Source organism: Rhinolophus sinicus, chromosome 4 (genome assembly GCF_057876585.1).
Source record: "Rhinolophus sinicus isolate RSI-liver-muscle chromosome 4, RSI-T2T, whole genome shotgun sequence".
Classification (NCBI taxonomy): Eukaryota; Metazoa; Chordata; class Mammalia; order Chiroptera; family Rhinolophidae; genus Rhinolophus; species Rhinolophus sinicus.
Genome location: NC_142504.1, coordinates 112,915,929 through 112,929,316, shown reverse-complemented (window position 1 = coordinate 112,929,316; position 13,388 = coordinate 112,915,929).

The following is a 13,388-nucleotide window of genomic DNA, read 5'->3' as shown; positions in this document are numbered from 1 at the left end:
TCCATGCCTGTCCCCAAACCCATCCATTTTCCTGGACCTGGCCCAAATCCCACAGCTTCCTCCACGAAGCCTTCCAGACTATTACAGCCCTGTGAGGTCACCTGTAACCGTCTATGCCTACCTAAAGTATCACTTGGTGTAATTACTGCCTTTGATTTAACTTGTTATGAAGTTATGTGTTGTTTATTTAAAGAAACTATTGATACTACCATGTTTCCCCGAAAATAAGACCTAGCCAGACCATCAGCTCTAATGTGTCTTTAGGACCAAAAATTAATATAAGACCCAGTATTATATTATATTATATTATATTATATTATATTATATTATATTATACCCGGTCTTACATCAAAATAAGACCAGGTCTTATATTAATTTTTGCTCCAAAAGATCCGTTAGAGCTGATGGTCCGGCTAGGTCTTATTTTCGGGGAAACATGGTAGCTTCCATGATATACCCCTTTGTATCTGAGCTACCTCTGGCGCACTGAGTGGATGAAGGAGTCTACGGTACATGCAGAATTTCCTGTAGCACTTTCCTCAAGCCTTTTCCTAATTGTCACAATTTAATTATCATAAGATGATTTCAAATGTCTTTTAGGAAGGTCATAGCTATCACAAAACGAGGCAGCGAAGACAAAGGTAAATTAGGCTTTGTTGTTTGAATGCCTCCCTCATCGTTACCACTATTTATACAGCACCTAGATAAGCTCACATACTTTACTCATTGCCATAAAATTATTTTTAAAAAGCAAATGTGCTTTGTGCTATAGATGCTTTCTGTACCTTTCTGTTTTGTATTCTTCCTGAGCAGTAATAGTCATCCCACATATGTTATTTCCACTTCTGGCTAATTACAATTTCTGGTTCCTATAATCCAAATAGTGTTGCTAATATTTTTTATTTCCAATTCTCTGAAAGTTTTAAAAGAATTTTAAAGATTTTTATTGACTTCACAGCTACTTGGTGTTCCAACTATAATAGTAAATCCTCAGTTAGGGGGTTAGCAGAATTTATAAATGCCTAACTTCTTAGTTGTGACAGAAGAAAAACAGCCAATTTAAAGGTTTTAGTGTCATAATGGGAAAAACAGACTATGCATCATTATTTACCTAGGGGCTACTAGGCAACCAACCAAATTTCTGTTTTACAGTAAGGATTTCAGAGGAAGTTTTTATTATGGTAAAGACTTCTATGCACAAGATGCTATAAGATTTCTTTCTGGTCTAGTTTTTTCAAAGTTGAAGTTTGCAACCTATTATATATTAGTACCTATAAATTCCAAGAGGACAGAAGTCCTTGTTTCTTTTTCAGTGTAGCCACTTTGGAAAAGAGTCTAGTAGTTACTCAAAAAGTCAAACACAGAGTTACCATATGACCCAACAATTCCCCTCACAGGCATATACCTAAGAAAACTGAAAACATATGTCCATACAAAAATTTGTACATGAATGTTCATAGCAGCATTATTCATAATAGCCAAAAAGTGGAAATAACGCAAATGTCCATCAATTGATAACCAGGTAAGCAAAGTGTTGTATATCCATGCAATGGAATATTATTCGGCCATAAAAAGGAATGAAGCACTGATACCAAGCACATGGATGAACCTTGAAAACATTATGCTGAGTGAAAGAAGCCACCCACAAACGGGAGCGTATTGCGTGATTCCTCTTATATGGAGTGTCCAGAATAGGCAAATCCATGGAGCCAGAAAGTAGGTTAGTGGCTGCCAGGGGATGGGGGAAGATGAAGTTGGAGTGACTGCTCATGGACGTGGGGTTTGGGCGGGAGCGCGGATGAAGTTCTGATATAAGATGGTGCTTATTATACAACCTCGTGACTGTGCTAAAACCACCTAACTGCTCATGGACGTGGGGTTTGGGCGGGAGCCGTGATGAAGTTCTGATATTAGATGGTGCTTATTATACAACCTCGTGACTGTGCTAAAACCACCTAACTGCTCATGGACGTGGGGTTTGGGCGGGAGCCGTAATGAAGTTCTGATATTAGATGGTGCTTATTATACAACCTCGTGACTGTGCTAAAACCACCTAACTGCTCACAGTAAAAGGGTGAATATCATGGCATGTGAACTAAGTGTCATAATTCAAAATATATTTTTCAAAAAATTTAAATGAGATCAGCAAAAAATAATCCTGCCCATTGCATTACAAAGAGGGAAGCATTAAATGGTGGTTAAGAACTTTCTTAAATTATGAACTCCTAGATTTCGAGGGCAAGGATTATGTCTTATTCATGTTTGGAAGCCCAGCAGCTATTATGCTTCCCAGCCTGTATACTATACCCTCTGCATCAGTTAAGACACTTCCCATTATCAGTTAAGGAAAATGCAACTCAAATTCACCTAAATAATAGAAGAATTATTAGTCCATGTGACTGAGGAAGTCCATACTTCTTAGACTTCAGGTAAGGTTGGCCCATCAAGGACCCAACTTCTCTCCATATCTCAATTCTGCTCTTTGGACAACTTTGACCTCTGACGAGATTCCTTCTTGCTTCCAGTAGTTTCTAGAGCTACAAGCTTCCTCGTTTACTTGTCATCCAGGAAGTGATAACTGTTGTTCTTTCTTGGGCTGACTTGGGTCTAGCACCATAACAAAATGAATCGCTGAATCCAACAGGACAGGGCCAGAGAGCAAAGCAAGAGCCCAGAGCTGAGCGGCAAAGCCGAGGTCGTTTCCTTGCTGGGAAAAGAGAGCCACTCACTCAGAAAGTGACTGAAAGAAAAAGGGACAGATATACAGCAATAAAGAGGTATTTATTCCACAGTAGCAGAAAGTGTAGACTAAGTGTTGAGTATTTGTGGCTGTGAGGGATTGAAATTCCTCCTTTTGGTGGGTCATTTTTAAAAATTATGTGACAAAATGCAGGCGTGGTTTTCCAAAAGGTCTCAGGTGAGCTACTTCAGACTCTTTCTGCCTCTTACAGGAGGCGCTTTCCTCTGTAAGATTAGGGCTAGGCAATTATGAATATTTTTTTAAAAAATGGTGAGCACGTGTTGTTTGAAATCAATGAGGTTCCACCCCTGGATGGTAGGTGGGGTCAATCCCACCAACAGGACTTTTCTGTGAGAAAGAGGAATGAAGAGATGGTTGTTGGAGAAGTAACCATGCGTGCTGTGCTCTCCGAATTCATTCACCCAATGAGTAAGAAAGGCAAGAGGACGTTAAGTCTGACCTTTGACAGCGGCTCACCAAGGAAGAGAAGTACACGAAGACAGGACTGTGTTGCATGGGAAGGCCTCAACCTCTTGGAAAGAGACCAGTTTTGTAGCAAGAGACGAGTTAAAAATGTGCTAGTTTTAGCTTCAGTGACTTACCTACTAATATTCCCCCGTCCTTCTCACATTTAGAGATCTGCAACTTAACACAAAAATGACTGAAATGCTGTCAAGTAGCGAGATAAGTCTTTACTTGCTCAACTGGGAGTCCACTTCGCAGGGAAGACTCTGTGTTGGGAACAACAGAGAAAACCCCAGAGCAAAAGCCTTTCTCAAGGAAAATCGTCCAGAGCAGATCCCAAAGCACCGAAGTTTCACCAGCAAAAGGGGCATCAACTACCAACATTTTCGGTCTCCTTGTTCTACAATGGCCATCTTGCTTCCTGTGTCCAACACTTTTGCCAAATTTAAAACTGATTTCTCAATTACTGAATTTTTAAAAGCAGGCGGACAAATACACTAAGAGTTTACAAATGTGTTCTCAACTGTAAGACAAGGCCATTGTTCAACAAACGTCAGAATACAAGTTTCAGAGTCAAAAAGAAGAAATCCTGTCTCTGCAGCTCACTGGCCTTGTGACTGGAGCAAATCGCCCAAACGCTCTCCTGTCCCCTTAAAATGGTGGCGACAACATCCTCCTAATAGAGTCACATTGAAAATCAACTGAAATAATGCCTGTAAACCACACAGCCTAGTGCCTAGAAAAATCACTCAATAAATACTTGTTGCTGTGTTGTCATTATGATTATTCATAGGAAATGTGTTCCACACACCGAAATGCAACCATTTATGTATTTAAACATTACTTAATATCCCCATGACTCTAAAATGTATACATCTGAAAAATGAAGCAGAGCTTCCTTCATCTATCAGATGCAAAGATTGAGGACAGAGGTGTGTGTACCTATACAGATAAATCTGTAGCAGGAACAAAAAACAAATTCCCTCGTATCAATGGTCTATACAACCTAAAACTGCCAAATTATGGGAACACATTCGCAGAGCAAGAGAGAATGCATTGACTAACTCCATTGTTTAACTGATGTAACTATCAAGGCCCTGAACGTCAATAGAGGGCAGAAATCAGGCCAATTATTATATTTAATGATCTAGCTACTTAAAGTAGATCTTGTAGCCTCCTCATAAAAGCATAAAAGTAATAATAATAAGCAATAAGCAAATATATATATATATAACTGTATTTAAATTATAATACTCAATATATACCAATAACATAAGATGAATACAAATTATGTCTGACTTCTGCAATTACAAGAGGTGCTCAAAGTGGTTACCATCAACGTAATTTTAATACAGTTTTTTTGTTTCTTAAAATGTGTAGACAGGGAGCCAGCCCGGTGGCTCAGGCGGTTAGAGCTCCATGCTCCTAACTCCAAAGGCTGCCTGTTCGATTCCCACATGGGCCAGTGGGCTCTCAACCACAAGGTTGCCAGTTTAATTCCTTGAGTCCCACAAGGGATGGTGGGCTGCGCCCCTGCAACTAAGATTGAACATGGCACCTTGAGCTGAGCTGCCGCTGAGCTCCTGGATGACTCAGTTGTCGGTTGGAACGCATCCTCTCAACTACAAGGTTGCCGGTTCAACTCCCACAGGGGATGGTGGGCTGTGCCCCCTGCAACTAGCAACAGCAACTGGACCTGGAGCTGAGCTGTGCCCTCCACAACTAAGACTGAAAGGACAACAACTTGACTTGGAAAAAAGGCCTGGAAGTACACACTGTTCCCCAATAAAAGTCCTATCCTATTCCCCTTCCCCAATAAAATCTTTTTTAAAAAAATGTGTATATGTTTTGTTGGCACCAATGTGCCTGCTGATGCTGGACCACAAAAGACTGCCACGTGAATTTGAAAGCTAACCAGAAAGCTCCCTCTCCCCTCCCCACTCCCCGTTCCCCACTCTTCCTACCACCACAGCTCTTCCAAAAGTCCTACCCTAAGAGAACGTCCCAGCCAAGTAGGACACTAATCAATCAAACCTGGCTTACGGCTTCCTCCTTTTACTCCATAAAACTCACTGTCCTTCCAAGCCCTTTGAGTCTCTAGCAGAAGGAATGCAATAATCGCTGACACCCTTACTACAGACGCTTCCTGACTTAGGATGGGTCGACTTATGATTTACCCGCTTTATGATGGTGCAAAAGCAATACGCGTGCAGGAGAAACCATACTGGGAATTTTGAATTGTGATCTTTTTCCGGGCCTGTGAGATGCAGCCCGATACTCTCTCGTGATGCTGGGCAGTGGCTGTGAGCTCCAGCTCCCAGGCAGCCAGGCGATCCCGTGGGTAAACAAGTGCACTGTGTTGCCAGCGCTTCATGGATACTGTGTGTTGTGTTTTGGCATCCCATCATGTCTACAAAATGCTCAGCTGCGACTCCCGCTTCTGGTGAGAAGAGGAAGGCAGTTACTCTTGAGATGGGACTGTGGGTAAAGGAAGTGTTCTGAGCACGTGTAAGGGGGGCTGGGTCAGCTCTGGTGTTTACTATGTTGGGTGTGTTAAGTGCTTTTTTTGACTTATGGTATTTTTAACTTACATGGGTGGAAGGGAATGAAACCCCATTGTTAGTCGAGGAGCATCTGTACAGAAAACTCTGAGTAAACAGGCTTTGATGAACTCTGTAGGTGGCCTTCAACCTTTCAATAATCCTCAACTTCCAGCTCCACATGGTTAGTTAACATCAGTTGTGACAACTCCTCAAAATCAGATATGGCACCTGTATTTGTTTTTCCCTACAATTCCACACTCCTTTGTGCAGTTTACTTTCAGAAGAAAAGGGGAGGAAGTTACAGGTAGCTTGCACAGAACCCAAGGTGCCTCCTTGGGCGTGTCTTGCTTAGGAAGGTCTGTAATGTGTGTCTCCTGGGGAAAACGTTGAAGGTTGCTGAGTATTCAACTCTAATTCTACCTCAGTGTGTTAGTCAATGCATTGCCCTCCCCACAGTAATGGTTGTGTATTAACATTGTGAAACAGCGGCCTGAATGATCCAAGACTGAGTCACTCCAGCAGACTCAATAAAAACTATTGCATTGGTCCATCTGTCTTGATTCAATCGCTCCCATCCCATCTGACCTCAGGTACTCATTCTGCACAAGTAATTCAAGCCTGCTCTCATCATACCAAATCAAACAGATTAAACTCCCCTTGAAATTCTTACAGTTACAAGCCTTAGAAAGAAGGAAAGAAAGGGAGGAGGAGGGGAGAAAAACAGGAAAGGAGAAAGAAGGAAAAATGGAAGAGAAACCTGTTTTAGAGTCTTGCTGAAAATGAAGAGGGACATGACCAAAGATCCTGACAGGGATATAGCCTCCACATTTTAATTTGAAAGATGACAGTCAGAATGGTGTATGACACTGGTCAGTTTCTCTCTCTTGCACACCCCATCACATTTCTCAGCGTTTACACAGAATTGCTGCTGTGCTTCATGTATACTTTTTCTCCAAAGTTCCTAACAGATACTTGTGAACCATCACTCAATTCTGAATCAACAAAGCTTTTACAAAAACAAAGACCTAACAATGCAATGCCCAGTCAGTGCGGTGGTCCTTTCTGTCATTTGAAATAAGGTTTTGGAGTTTCACTGTTGGTATGAGATTATGAAATCCAATAGGAGGCATCAGCTCAATACAAGCAACACCTTTCTGACATGTTATTTGGAACTGGCTGCCTTACGAGATCACAGTGTCTTGTCTTTAGATGTCCATACAAAGAATCTAGAGGGGGTCTACTGGGATCCCTACAGGAGGGAAGTTAGAAGAGGTGACTTCTCTAAGTCTTTCCAACTTGAACATTTGAATAAGGTTTCTAAGACAAAACATAAATACAGAAAAAGAAGGAAAGAATGGGGGTGGGGAAGTTAGGAGAAAAAATATGTTCCCATTATATTATCATGATTGAAAAAGGCTGCCCCCCGTGAGTCCACTGGTTTGGAATGACTGTTACACTTTCGGTTCCCAGAATAAGAACCTTGGGCTGCTGATGCAATTGGACTGTGCATACAGCATCTCTGTGGCTCTGTTTGAATACACTGTTGACCTGTGGCCTATGACACCATCAGGAGTGTTCCCACAAACCCCGCCAGACAGCTGGGTCAGGCACAGCACCAAATGGGCCACCTGGTGACTCAGAAGTTATTCCTCAGCCTTAAGCTCAAATCGTTCAGGGCTGAGGGCTAGTTCCAAATAGGAAGCCAGGAGGTTCAGGCCCTGAAGCGGGGAGCACAGCACCCCCAGGATAAATCTAAGAGCCCTCTGACAATCCAGTGACTTCTGTCCTCCTAAACGCACTTATCCAAACAAACCTTCCCTTCCTCACCAAAAAATGGGAATAGATGTAAAACTATGCACATAAAACAAGAAAACAAACTTCAGTGCTGCTCAGAAGTAAACATGAAGGAGACGGCTACTGTTGCTTAGTCGCAAAAGAAAATAAAGTGGGAGATTCATTTCTGACATCTAATCATTTTTACTTATATTTACTACGGCAATAGATGTTGAAAGCAGTGACTAACAAATGAAACACACACGGTAATTGGCCTGCCTGTGAAGGGTGTGGTGTCACTGCCAGTGGTTTCGGCAATATCCTTTCCCTATTTGATCCTCACGCAGAGAATTTCAATGTTTACAGGAATGGCCATATGTCCAGGTAAAAACCTACAGTCCACCAGACTCTCTTACAGCTAAAGGTGGCAGGGGCACATGGTTTGGGGCAACCAGATGTATGTTGACTGGGGTTTCTGGAAATGTTCCCAACTTCATATAGCCTTCTCCTTCCTCCTTCATCTTCTTCATTCCTGGAATGCTGACATCATTCTTAGATGCTCAGTAACTACTGAGCATGAAAGACAGCAAAACAGAAACATAAAATGAGCCTGGCCTGGGAGCCACTGCACTGGCCCTGAAACGACCACCTCCATGCTTTTTGCAAGAAAAAATAAACCCCTTATTAGTTTAATAGTAACCAAGTTTCTGTCACTCTCAGTGAAAGCAATCCCAAGTAGAGAGTGTAGATCAAGAAACACCAATATTGTCCAAACTTCTCTGGATTTTATTCACATCAAACTGTTCCCTTTGTTTTTAGATGAAAGAGAAAGACCTGCCGGTGGCCTTCACTGCAACCACCTGACCCATGAGGAGGAAGACAGGTTTGGGGTCCTGTCATTGTGATGACAAAGGTGAAACTAAACGATAGTGACTTCATCACACTTCTCTTCCAAGATGAGCTACCAAATTCAGTATCTTATTGACTACAACAAAAACAAAGAGAAATGTCCCTGATAATGATGCCAGTATATGTTTCCTATATTTTTGTCAATAGGAAACTATTAGAAAATTAATGCATCGGTTGATTGTATTGTATGTTGTCTGACCACATGGTTATCCCACACCATTCTTCAACTATTTAGAGCCAACAAAACACAAATTTCAACATAAAATCAGAGAAATCAATGTAAAAGCAAGGAAATAATTTAAAAGGAGAGACCCATGTATTTCAGATGGACTCCAGCTATCAATGGACCTACACCAAATGTGCTTTGGACAGAAAACTTACAGTCCAGGCACCTTTGGTCATTCAGTGCCCAGAAATGACAGTTTTCACATCCAGTTCCTAGAATTAGAAGCGTTAGCCTTTTCACTGCTCATCCCTCATTTATCAAATCAGTAGTATTAATGGTTGCCTGTCTCCTTCACTTGGCAGTGACAAGAAATGGATCGAAGCCAGTATGATTTCCCCCCTCTATCCCTCAGCCTGCACAGTTTTGTAGTGCTGTACTGAGCAAACTTCAAAGCAATTTAAATAGACATGTTTATCCACTCACGTACAGGAGCTGATTACCTTTCCACAATTGTAGAAGAAAGTTCGGAACCCCATTCTTCCATCCTAGGCAGAACTGTCAACTGTCGCGATGGTGAGTTTGTCAGAGTCCATCTCCAAGCCTTTGGAAAACGTTGGCAGGCAATGATTTCTGTGAACGGAGTAGAAAGGGAAGAAAGAAATAGAGCCCGTCAGTTGTGACAAAAGCTTTGGTTGCTGATTCCCCCTCTGTCTCCTTGCCCACCTTCCAAAGTAATTACTGTAAAAGGAAGGTGCTCCCTTGTCCCGTGACCCTTGCATCTCAGAGGCCAGGAGACCCCCTTCTGCCCAAATGGACGGTGGAGGGACTTCTGGGAATGATTTCTGTTTCTGGACAAAAGGAGAAGGAAGGCATGTTCTTTCCTCTTGCCATCACGACAGACCCCCTACTTCTGCAGTTGTACAAGGTCAGGTAAAGATTTGCTGTCTGTAGGTGTGGTAACCATTCAATGACCATGAAGCAACAAAACTACAGACACAAACTAAATGTGCTACTATAGAGAGTGAAAGAAAAGGAAGAACACGGCACCCCCATGACCATGACATGACATAAAGTCACCAACACACCTGGAAACACCGACCTCTAAACATCTTACTGAGTTTACAATAAATGTCCTTTCTTAAGAGGTAGATTGTTCCACCCAGTCTAGTATTCTACATCTAATAAAAGCACATACTGACTCAGATTTAGTATTGGGATCTACAAAGTCATAGGGGTTCTGAAAATATAAGATCAAAGTAACTCAAGAACAATGCAACAGTAACAGGCAAACCCTTGAATAACCAGTCTAAAACAGCTTGTTCATTCATGGAAATATTTACCTGGCAGAGTAAGAATCAGCTGGAACAATTCCAAGACTCCTCTGCCTCCAGGTCAATTTAGAATAAATGCCAGACTTCTCTGAAAGGAATTTCAAAAACACCCCGTTCATTGAGAAAGTGCTTACACATCTTGGGTCTTACAGGCCCAGACATAAGACCAAGGACATTATGAGAATTGTTTCTTGTATTTATAGAGCAAACCTCTCTGGAGAGATTGACAATGTCATTTTGTTTTAATAATAATTAATCTTTGCAATATCCTGGTGGGGATGAGGAGGGATAAAGGATAATTGCGGCAGTTTTAGAGGGGAAAGGATACAAAGAACATGAAAGGAAGTGACTACCTTTAAACCATAGCCAAAATGTAGCCCCATGTAGAACAGCCAGTAAACCAGCCGAGGTTGGATTCCAGAGGTCTTAAATGCCATCTAGCCTCTGTCCCTCAGGCACTTTCCTGATGATGACACAGCACATGATCCAAGAGAGCTGCTCAGCCCTTGCACCTCGCAGGAATGAGGCTAGGACACAGACAGAACACAGATGGAAAAGGCAAGTCTAACCAGCTCATTCACTTCACTGTAATTAATGCACCCTACCCATTGTCTTACTTCTAAACCTTTGGGATAAAAAGAAAAAAAAACAGAAAAGGAGAACAAAAGTATAAGGAAAGTGACAATACAAAGGAATACACAAGAACTCTTAAAAGTCAGAGAGATTTTCAAGTAATGTCCTCAAAGCAAGCAAAAATGGAATAAATAGGAGCAGCAGAGAGGGAAGAAATATTTTAGAACTATATTAAGTACTACTATTTGAGAGTTCACTGAGACTGAGTCAGCATGTTATTTTCATTTGTTAATAAGGCTTACTACAACTCTTTCAAAATATGTGAGGTGGCTTGAAATAAAATCTACAGAAACCAGAGGGTCTTTAAAATACAAATAATACTGCCCGGGTACAAATCCTTGGCCACGTGACATAACCTCTCACGGCCTCAAGTTTACCGATCACGTTTACCATAGGATTAGCGTTTCCAGGTGGGAGTTCCTGCTGGTTCTCAGGAATTCTTTTTCCGCTTTCCTGATCCCGAATCCTGAGAAAAGTTGGTCGGGAAATCGGGAAAATTGGCTTCTTGTACCCCGGTGGTTGGTAGTATCAGCCATCACTTTGTGGAAATGATTCATCATGGAGAACAGAAAAGAGTGTATATCTCAGGATTCGGGAACAGGAAAGTGGAAAAAAATTCCTGAGAATGGGCGGGAATTCCCACCTGGAAACCCTACATGGGATCAATGATGGCACCAGCCTCAAAGGGCTCTTACCTCATTTAAGGGTAATTTTTCAGAGGAAGCTCAGAGAACACAAGCAGGATAGATGCCAAAACACGAAAACAAAAACATACACCTACACATATCATTTTCAAACTACAGAGAATCACAGACAAAGAGAAAATCCTGCAAGAAGCTGAGGGGTGGGACGATTCCCCTTACCTACAGAGAAACAAAGATAATTATATCTCACTTCTTAGAAATCATGGAGCAGGAAGAGAGTAAAGAGGCAGATCTAAAGTACTGGGAGAAAACACTCCACCCAACTAGAATTCTGTACCTGGAGAAATTATCCTTCGAAAGTGAAAATGAAATAAAGACTTTCTCAGACAAACCAAGTTTGAGGAAATATGTTACCCACACACCAGCCTTGCAAGAAATGTGAAAAGGAGTTCTTTAAAGAGAAGGAAAATAATCTAAACCAAAAACTCAGATCTACGTAAAGGAAGAAAGAGCATCAAAGAAGGAATAAGAGAAGGCAAAATAAAAAGTTTTCTTTTTTTTATTCTTAATTGCTCTAACAGGTAACAGTTTGTTCAAAATATTGATAGCAATAATTTATCCAATTACATATGCTTATGTATAGACATGTGCTGATGTATGAAATAAATGACAGCAATGATACAAGGGACAGAAGAGAAGAATTAGGACTATTTTGTTTTTATAAGGCACTCACACTGTCAGTGAAATGATGTAGTGTCATTAAAAGGCGGACTTGAGTAAGTTGTAAGTATATACTGTAAACTCTAGGTCAATCACTCAAAAAAAAGAATAATCACTATGCTACGGAGAGAAAATGGAATCATACACAATGTTCAATTAAAAACAAAAAAGTCTGATAAGGAGAAGACAAACACAGGAACAAAAAAAAAGGTTAACAGTCATAAATATGGTAGGTACTAATCCAACTGTATCAATAATCACTTTGAATATCAACGGTCTAAATGCATCCAGTAAGAGATTGTTGGAGTGTGTAATTGTTTATTATTATTAGAAGAATTGAATAACACAATTACCAGATAGTTTTTAACAATATTCACATATATATGTATTTAATATAAACATTTGGGAGATTTAAAGAACTGATCATATCTTAGGACACTAAGAACATTTCAATAAATTATAAAAATTATGTGACATAAAACATTCTCTGGCCATACTGCAATAAGTAACCAATTAATCATTTTTAATTGGTAAAATTTAAACCCCCTGCCTCCCCACTCCAATCAGCCACCACTGAGTAAGACATCTTGTTTTATGGGGCTGGGGCATTGGTTATTGGTGGTCATTTTTCCTGCCATGCATATGTGAGAAAATTTCCTCTTTTCTTTTCTAAGTAAGATAGTAGGTCTGAAGGTCCTTGAGTTCTGGATTCCTTGCCTAGAGAGGAGCTAACATATTTGTGAGCCACATTTGGGGAGATGAGTCTTGTTCTGAGGGTGAGAAGAATGTGGCCCTTCCTGGGGGGCTGGTTGAGGGTTTCTGTAGGTGGATGACATGGGCTGCAGGCTGGCTCCTCCACCCCCAGTAGAGACCTGAGCACTCTGGGTTTTGGAGCTTCAGCCGAGATCCACAAGCACCAATGTGATGTCGCTGTGGAAGCCACCATTACAAATTGCCTTCTAATAAAATATTGCTGTAGACATCTATTGTTACATAACAACCTACGCCAAAGCTTTACATTGTGGACTTAGGACAAAACCCAGTTGAATATATCTCATTCTTTGTGGGTCTGGAACGTGGGTAGGGATCAGCTGGCTGATACTTCTGTCCTGTGTGGGGTTGGCAAGGATGAAGGACGACGCTGCATTCAACGGGCAGATGGGCTGCCTGGAGAGCACATGGCTTCATGCACAGGAAGCCTTTGCCCAGGCAAGGACGGCTCAAGAACCAGCATAGCTGGGTCTGCTGAATGGAGCACATGTGACCTCCCAGCACCCAGCACGGCGACGGCAGTGTAGTCAGGCATCGTACCTGCTGGCTCAGGATTCCAGGACTGAATAAGGCAGAAGCAGCATGGTCGTTCCATCCACGCATGGGCCACTGTGAGCTGCACCTTCCCCAAAAGATTGAGGGACGACTTCGAGCTGATGGGTCCTGGAGAAACACACTGTTCCCCAATGTTCC